This window comes from Magnolia sinica, chromosome 12, assembly GCF_029962835.1.
Source record: "Magnolia sinica isolate HGM2019 chromosome 12, MsV1, whole genome shotgun sequence".
In the NCBI taxonomy this organism is placed as follows: domain Eukaryota; kingdom Viridiplantae; phylum Streptophyta; class Magnoliopsida; order Magnoliales; family Magnoliaceae; genus Magnolia; species Magnolia sinica.
Genome location: NC_080584.1, coordinates 63,962,846 through 63,971,734, shown reverse-complemented (window position 1 = coordinate 63,971,734; position 8,889 = coordinate 63,962,846). Strand labels below are relative to the sequence as shown.

The 8,889-nt window shown below is 39.1% G+C and overlaps 1 long non-coding RNA gene across 1 annotated transcript; it reads left to right on the top strand.

Moving 5' to 3' along the window:
- The first annotated feature begins 3,089 nt into the window (after positions 1-3,089).
- On the top strand, positions 3,090-3,983 carry LOC131220573 (uncharacterized). The gene is made up of 3 exons (XR_009158693.1): positions 3,090-3,606; positions 3,708-3,812; positions 3,907-3,983. It is a non-coding gene; the product is annotated as an uncharacterized LOC131220573 (long non-coding RNA).
- The last annotated feature ends 4,906 nt before the right edge of the window (positions 3,984-8,889 follow it).

The following is an 8,889-nucleotide window of genomic DNA, read 5'->3' as shown; positions in this document are numbered from 1 at the left end:
GTGCCATGGTTAGCAAAAGAAATGTCCTAGCACTCAACCAAAAAATTACAACCTGAAAAGATGGAGCATCCGGCTGATTCTATTGCATAGAAGAATCTCGATGAGAAGTATATGGATTTTTTAGTTGAGCCTCGCAATGTTCGATTGGGCCTGGCTACAAATGGGTTTAACCCATTCGGTGCTTTGACTACAACTCATAGTTCATAGCTCGTTATGTGTATGACGTATAACCTTCTATTAAAGCTTTGCATGAAACCTCAGTTTACTATGTTGACTTTGATCATTGAGGAACCACAACAACCAGGAAAGGATATTGATGTTTATTTACAACCATTGATTGATGAATTGCAAGACTTATGGCATAAAGGGGTCATGACGCTTGACGCATATCATAAAAATAAATTCAAGATGTGTGCCGTTTTTCTTTGGACAATCCACGACTTTTCAGCATATGGTAATGTTTCTGGTTGTAGGACCAAGGGAAAGTATGGTTGTCCTGTATGTGGTCCCAACATAGATTCCTTGCGACTCCAATATAGAAAGAAACATGTTTATATGGGTCACAGATGATGGTAGCCAATGTCAGACTAGGCAAGGAAGGACACAAGTGCTGGCACATTCAATAAGAAGGTGGAGATACGATGTCAACCTATTCGTCTAGGTGAGATTGAGGTTGAAAGAAAGACTGCGAACCTGCATATGCAATGGGGGAAGACTGAGAAGAGGAATATGAGGGGTATTGATAGAGGTCGACAAGAGCTAATGGGTGATGTTGAATCACTGTGGTTCTTTAAACGGTCTATATTATTTGATCTGGAGTATTAGAAAGATATTCCGGTGCATCACAACCTTGATGTTATACATGTCGAGAAAAATATATGTGAAATCCTTATCGCCTTGTTGTTGAACACACCTGGCAAGACCAAGGATGATGCTAATGCGCACAGGGACTTAAAACAGTTGAGAATTAAGAAGCGTCTATGGCTAAAAAAGAGCAATGATAAGATGATTAAGAAACAAGGTCCTTTTTGTTTAAGAAAAGAAGAGAAAAAGCTTTTCATATAGATTTTGCATGACCTGTGTGTTCCAATTTGTTTTAGTGCTTATTGGAAGACCATCATAAAGAGAGATTACGTGGATTTAAAGGGAATGAAGTCCCATTCTTACCATGTGTTGATGTAACATTTGCTCCCAGTTCTCATCCAGCATGCATTTAGGGATAGGAAGGTCATTCGTCCTATAATTACAAGCTTTTGCATATTCTTTAATGCCTTGTGCTTGACAACAGTAGACGTTCAAACTCTCCTCACTCTTAGAGGGGTATGGCTAGGACGTTAATGTCAGCTTGAGATTATATGCCCTCCATCTATATTTGTCGTGATGATGCATTTGTCGATTCACTTGGCTTACGAGGCTCGCATATGTGGTTCTGTATACTATCAATGGATGTATCCATTCGAAAGGTATGCTATAAGTTTAGTAAGAATAATCTGGCTTAACATCTACGGTTATATGTATTTGTAATGTATCATTATCTTTGTCTGGTTCATGAAGACATTCAAGGCCTATATCTATAACAAGATGCGACCTGAGGGTTGCATTGCAGAACAATATATCCAAGAGGAGACAATTATATATTGCAACCAATACAGAGGAAAACAAAAAATAAGCCTCTTGGAAAAATTGGAAAAACGGTTTGATGGAGTCATTTCAGGACTACAAAAGTTGCAAGATATCGTTGATGACGATAAAAATGATGACGATGTTAGTCCAATAGGTTCAGGTCAAAGTGTTATCCTAGCCAGTATCGAATACGAATAGGCTTGTACATGGGCACTGAAGAGTCATCCCAGCTATCATGTGTAGGAAGGGTATGCACAATTAACTCATTTGTATATATCTTCTTTACTTTATACGATTTTAATATAACAATGGTATCAAATAATGCGCAGGAAGCACAAAGATTTCTTGCAGCGATGTTACAGGAGGACCAACAAGGTGCCTAGCAAGGATGAATTCATACCTTGGTTGAAGAGGCAACCAGAGTTTAGCAAATCTGACGATAAAGAATTTAAAGATATAGTGAGAGGACCTCTAGCTTTTTGTACTCAATACAATAAGTATTGTATTAATGGTTTTCTCTTTGTCACTAAGGACTATGAGGAGAATAAAATGAACCAAAACAGTGGGGTTATGACAGAAGGTATGACCACCTTCCGATCTAGTGCTAAGGATATGAATACAGTGGATGAAAATTAACCTTATTACGGAGTCCTTTGTAGAATTATCCAATTAGAGTACAAAACAGGGTACAAGCCTGTCTTATTTAAGTGTGATTGGGTGAAGGTGACGCATCATGGTGTTTCTTTTGATGTCGAAGCGAAAATGAGATTAGTAAATTTATCCAGTCTTTACAGTTCAGACAAATTGGGTGACGAGCTGTTCATTCTTGCAGAACATGCCACGCAAGTTTTCTACTCCAGAGATCCAAAAAATTCTGAATGGCATATGGTATTGGAGGTTCTAAAAAAGATTTTTATCAAAGAAGAGACATGTCATCTATTGGAACGATTTAAGGATATAACTGATGCCGATGCAGGACCTAATCTCACCTCATTAACAATTGTTGATGAGTTGATATTCAATGAACATGAAGACATCAGTGTTGTAGTCGAGAAAACAAAGAAAAGAAAGTGACCAAGGAGAATCTCTTGAATTGTTTATATTTTCTAAGCATGTAACAATATGATATTTATTGGAGGAAATCCAATCAAGGTATGGATAATGTAGTGAATTGTTTATACTTTACCTGTTATCCAAATTATTGTATTAATCATTAGTGTTTTTATTTTATTTTATTTTTATTTAATTTAAACAGGCACATGGATTCACAACCAGAGGCATTGGGTGTGCACTTAACCGAGACTACAGATGGCAGCAAGACCAAAGGTAATATGATAGTTCTCCTTAATTAGATATGTAAATCTCAATTTTCTTATATATTGGCAGTAATCAACGATGTGTATATATAACTGTTATTCTTTTTATGTTGTTGTGCCAGCTTCTTCTTCTTTATCTAGAAAGAGAGGTCCTACTAGGGGTGCTTTTTTACATGAGCAACCTGATAGGAAAAGTCTTAAAGACAAATGAATTCGGGCAACCGAATAAAGATTGTCCCGAACAAAAGCAATTTGCATCGCATATCGGTATCCTCACCCGTACTCATATCCTGATCATATACCAGGACTTTTGCCAGGTGCTTCATGCACACATTCAAATGATCATGGAGTCATTGTCACAGGCTTATGAGTTTGAGGGTCAAAGTTGGGATGCGAGTCTTACATACGTAACAAAACGCATCAAGGAAACATGGCAAATTACAAGAAAAGGTTGACTGCAAAATATATTAAAGACACGGATCCTGCAGTTGTGAGAGATAGTCCTGCCCCCCCAGGTGTCCCTATGGAGGATTGGTTAGTCTTCGTGAATCAACATAGCACTGAGGAATTCAAGAGAGCAAGCGAAAGGAATAAAGTCAATCGGTCCAAGCCAAAAGGACCTGCGTGTCTTAGGAGGAACAGCATGGTTGTTATTCGCCATCAGATGGTATGTATTGTTTATTTATAAATATAGGTATTATAGTTTAATATTGAATTTACTTTTGAATTATCACTTATTTAACTCCATTAATATGTAATGTGCCAAAGGCGAAGGAGAGGAATCTTACCTCTGATGTCGAGATAGGTAGATATGATGTTCACTTAAGAGCCCATACAAGCAAGGACAAAGTTGTCTAGTATCCTGACCTTGTTGTAAGTACATCCCCTTCTACCACTAACCAATACCTTTATGAGATGCCAATGTATAACTTTGAATTATTTTACATCCATTTGTATTTTGTCGCAGGAAAAATTAGATGAGCTTTATTCTAGTAATCCTTGTTCTAAGATTACCGGCATTGACGATGCCCTTACACAGGTAATAATAAAATTTAAAAATTACAGTGAAATTCATGGTAATTATGAATTTTCTAATAACTTAATTTGCAATGTTTTACAGTTGGTTGGTTCTGACAGTAAAGGGCGAATGCAGGGTTTAGGTTGCTCAATAACCAAGACAGGACTAATGATGTCAGCCCCTGCCCATTCAAAGGTAGAGAATTTGATAAAAGAAAGAGATAGCCTAGTGCAGGAGATATTTGATATAAAGAAATCATTGGCCAAGATGGAGGCCTGGATGGAGATGCAGCAACACGCACAATCTACTTAAAACCTCTCATCACCAACAATTGTTAAATCTGCTTAGGCATCGTCAGTATGCAAGTGTAAATTTGCTACTGTATTGAACTTACAATTATTTTATAAATGATAACAATACTAATGCCATTTTATATGTGTACATGTAGCCGGATGTTATATATATCGGTAAGAGATGTGGCTTGCATGGTTGGGAAAATCGTGATGTAGTTGCTCGTGGTCAAGTACATGAAGTTAATCCAAATGCAATTGTCCATTGCGAACCATTGGAGGAGGGAGCTTTTGTTATTACCCTGATTGAGATTATACATCCTGACACTCGTTTGTGGAAAGAATGTGGGTTCACATCTACACTCAGAGAGGCCGGTCTGGGATCACTTGTGCAATAGGGGAAAGAAACTTTGAGATTTCGATAATTTGAAAAAATTTGGTACTCTATAATTAAACTTAGTGTGGATGTTTTTTTTTTTTTTTTTATAGTTACTTTATATGATGTTTTGCTTTTTTTTTTTGAGTTAATTTTGAACTAATTTGGCACTTTAGTTACTTTACATTGATGAACTCAGAACTTGGTTTGGTTTTTAGTTACTTTATATTGATGTTTCGCTTGTTTTTTTTTTTTTTTTTTTAGTTACTCTATATGTTGTTTGGTTTGGTTTTTGTAATTTTGAATGAATTTTATACTCTATATTTAAACATATTAGACTCCATTGGGTCGTCACAAACCAAATGGAGCCTAAGCCCCTTTTTAACTCCGCCATCGCAACTCCTTGCATTGCCGGTCCCAAGCCCGGGTAAAGGAGGGAGAATGGGCATCATGGTGAGTTGTGTACTTTTCTTTCATTTTCTGAGAGGGATTTTTAAAATGCTTGATGGTTAATTTCAATAGTTTTTTGGCTTCTTCTACTATCATTTGAGGACTTTAAAGGCCCAATTAACTTGAGATTTTTATATGCAGGCTGATATATTTTTAGCCCCACAGATTAATGTTGCCACTACAAGGTTCAATATTGAAATAGTAAAGTTTTTAACTATTTATTTTATCTTTGAAATGGTTATTTTTTCTGTTTTATTGGTGTTGTTTATTAATTTGCCCTGTTAGTGCAGATAAAACCTTTGATGAAGCTAACCAAAGAATAATGAAAGTTCGTCGCATTAAATATGCTTGGCATGAGTTTATTCTTGAGGGTACTCATCTTCCTCTTCGTCCATGATATCCTGGCTTTTTGTCATTTCATTCGTATAATTTTTTTGTTCTGTCAATGCAGCTAGGTACAACATTGGTGTAATTATCTTGGAAACCGGGCTCACAAAATTTTCAATCGCCGAATCCGGCGCCGACAGCCTCCGTAAAACCCCATTCTCATCTCCCGGCACCCATTTACCAAGTTTCGATCCTGGGATCCTACAAAGAGGATTTCTAATATCAATTTAATTCATAATGAGCATAACCATAAGCATAACCCATGAATAATAAACACAAGAATACCATCACAAAATCCACTATGATAAAAAACTTTTAAGTATAATGCATCTGAAGGGAATACAAGATAATATAAAAGATAGAAACTCCAAAAGCTCATCTGCATGTTCCTGCTGCTACTATGCTACGGCTGCGTCCTGACGTCATCTGCACACATCAATCATGCATAAGCTTCTAGAAAGCTTAGGGGGTGGTGTAAGTGTGTGTGCAATATAAGCATGCTCAGAATGCAAGGTCAGAGTAATACGGAATCATGCTGATGAGTACATGAATGCAATCAGCCGTACCAAGGCTATGCGGTGCAAGATAAGAATGCTATCGGCCATAACACGATCATGCGATGCGAGATGCAACTTAAGCATGCCATTCCTCATCATATATCAGTACAGTTCTCATTTTGGATAATCATCGGGGTTTAGTACACTCCAAGTGGCACTACCACTCTCCTAGCCGCATAGTCCAAGTGAGCATAAGAAACCTCACTATCCGCCTGACCAATAGTCTGGCAATACCTATCCGGCATATCGATAGCGGACCCATTTGTGAGCTGGTCAAACTCAGCCTAGTATTGTCTCCTACCCTCAGGCAAGTAAGGCCACACCCCTTTCTAACCGACCACAACACAGTGGGAGACGTGGCCTCCTGGTATTCGGCCCTCGTGCACTCATATATTCACTTGGTCTCGACATTCGAGTCATCCTCTGGTACCATTGGGTTTAGAGATTTTCACCCAGGGACATCTACGGCGCCCGTATGCTAGAATTAAATATTTTCGGTATCCAACTCTGCCACCCATGATGTGTCTGTGGAGGCTATGGCCCTGATGTTGCTAGGGCATACAATAATCATGATCACACAATGCAAGTGCATGAATCACCTTACCAAACATGTAACAATCCTGCGCGTACCGAGCGCTCATGTGGGGCGACTCTGCCTATCAGGGAGTCCATAAACGATCTGCCCGAAGACATATGCTATGATCAGTCACTTCTCATATCAGGTATACATATGATGCGTGTGATTATGAATCATGGATCTATGCTATACATGTTGTGTGGTGATAGGCTCTGATCAAAACGAAGATGGGCTTAGTGTTCACACCCCAAGTGTAGGGTTGTGATGTAGTAATAAACTCGGTAAGACCGAGGTCGAATCCACAGAGACTGAAACTTGTACGTTATCTGAAAATAATCAGATCTAGAACTAGGCTAAGATGAAATCTAAACCAATTGTGATTCGAGGAATAATGGTGAAATATTAATCTAAACTTAAAGAATTCAGAGAAAGGGAACTAGGGATTCAGAGGATCCACTTGTAGAGATCAGGGAGATCTTATGCCTGCTTCATGGATATTATACTGAACTTACTTGATATAGTTTTCAAGAGATGAAAGGTATAGGAATTAGGAATGATTCTATCACAAATCCATGCCTAAGCGACAAGGTAAACAACAGAACTTAGACCAATCCATAACCAACTAAAAGATGTATGAGTGTTAGGAAGGATTCCATCATCCAACCATGTCTATGAGACGATGGCGAACAACAGGGTTTCCGAATATCAAAATAAAAGGAAAGGAATTATTCAAGCCATCACAGATCTACTGTAATTTAAATCACAACAAACTATTAATGACTAAAAGAATTTCTTAAATTAAAACAAAGTCAATCAGTTCAGTTCAAATCAAACTTGTAGAAGCTCCCATCACGCCACAAGCTTCACCTCTTAGCCCTAGCTAAGGGATTTAGCCTAACATAATCATAGGAAAAAGAAGAAAAATAAAGAAAAAATACATAAAAATTCCAAACACTTCTCTCTCCGCCTCTCATTCTTTATCTGACGTCCCCTATTCAAGCATACCCTCTTCTCCACGTTTGGAACTCTTTTTATAGCTTTTGGAGTGGTGAAAATCGGATTTAGGAAGCTATCGCACGCGCAGCAAAAGCCTTTTCGCAGCCAAGTTCGAGGCTTCATAACTCTCGCGTTCCTTGCATTATTTCTGTAAAATCAACGTCTCTTAGAAGTATTTTGGCTGGCCTACACGATGGACAGTTCAGATCTGCCATATGATCAAAGATGGTGGGCCACAACTACCTGGAAAATCTGATTTCGCAGACGTGCGTAACCTTTCACACGTCCGGCGCTAACATGATCGGTGGGCCCCACAGAGGTACTTTCAGGGAAATCCACCCCGTCCATTAGATTCAGGACGAAATTTCAGTCACGAATGGGTGGTTTTAAACGTCCATTGACGCGGCCCAGAGAAGAAATCACCTCAAAAATCGTTTTGAACGTCGCAGGACCGCCTGTTTGTGGCCTTTATATCGCGCACGTATGCTTGCATGGGTCCAAAAGTTCAGTAAGGTTTTGTAGTAGTCGAGACCCTCTACACGATGGACGGTTTGGATTGTCCACTGAGACAATGTGTGGGGCCCACTAGCGTCCGCAAAAACCGACAGCGTCCGTCCGTTTTGCCGCGTGAAACGGCAATTGCCGTATTTGAGAAGGAGACGCGGGTCAGCAGCGCTGACCCGCTTTAGTTAATTCGGTGCAGCTCGCGTACGTGTACACGCCTCACATACAAGCCCCACTATGATGTGATTCGAAAATCTGATCCAGCCATTTACTTTCTCATCTTGTTTAAACCGTCGAGACCAAAGTTGAGACAGTTCCAGATATCAGGTGGGCCCAGAATCAACGGTTTATGGGCTGATTTGTCAGTTGGGGTACTTCCATAGTGATCCGAGGGCTGAAATTTGATATGTACAGTTAATTTATGGCCCTCAGGCCATGTATGAAGTTTTGAGCTAATCAGATGGTGAGAATTATGTGATCTTGCATTTTTTCACCAATTTCGGGCCTCTTTAATGTGAATGACCTGATTTTCTCGGATCCTTGGTGTGTAATTCCATCGATCTTGTCCCCTGGAGTCCGTCCCTTGCCTTGGGTGTCATCAGAGCGTCAAATCCATGGTTTAAGCACCCTTTTTCAATTCATGCTTGTAAATATACTCTGCATCACAAACCCGATTAAATCAGGCTATTAAACGGTATCAATGATTGTAAATCCATGCAATAACTGGGTCTGATATGCAATATTTGACCCTCAACACAACCCCCAACCAGCATTTTGCTAGTCTCGAGCAAAATA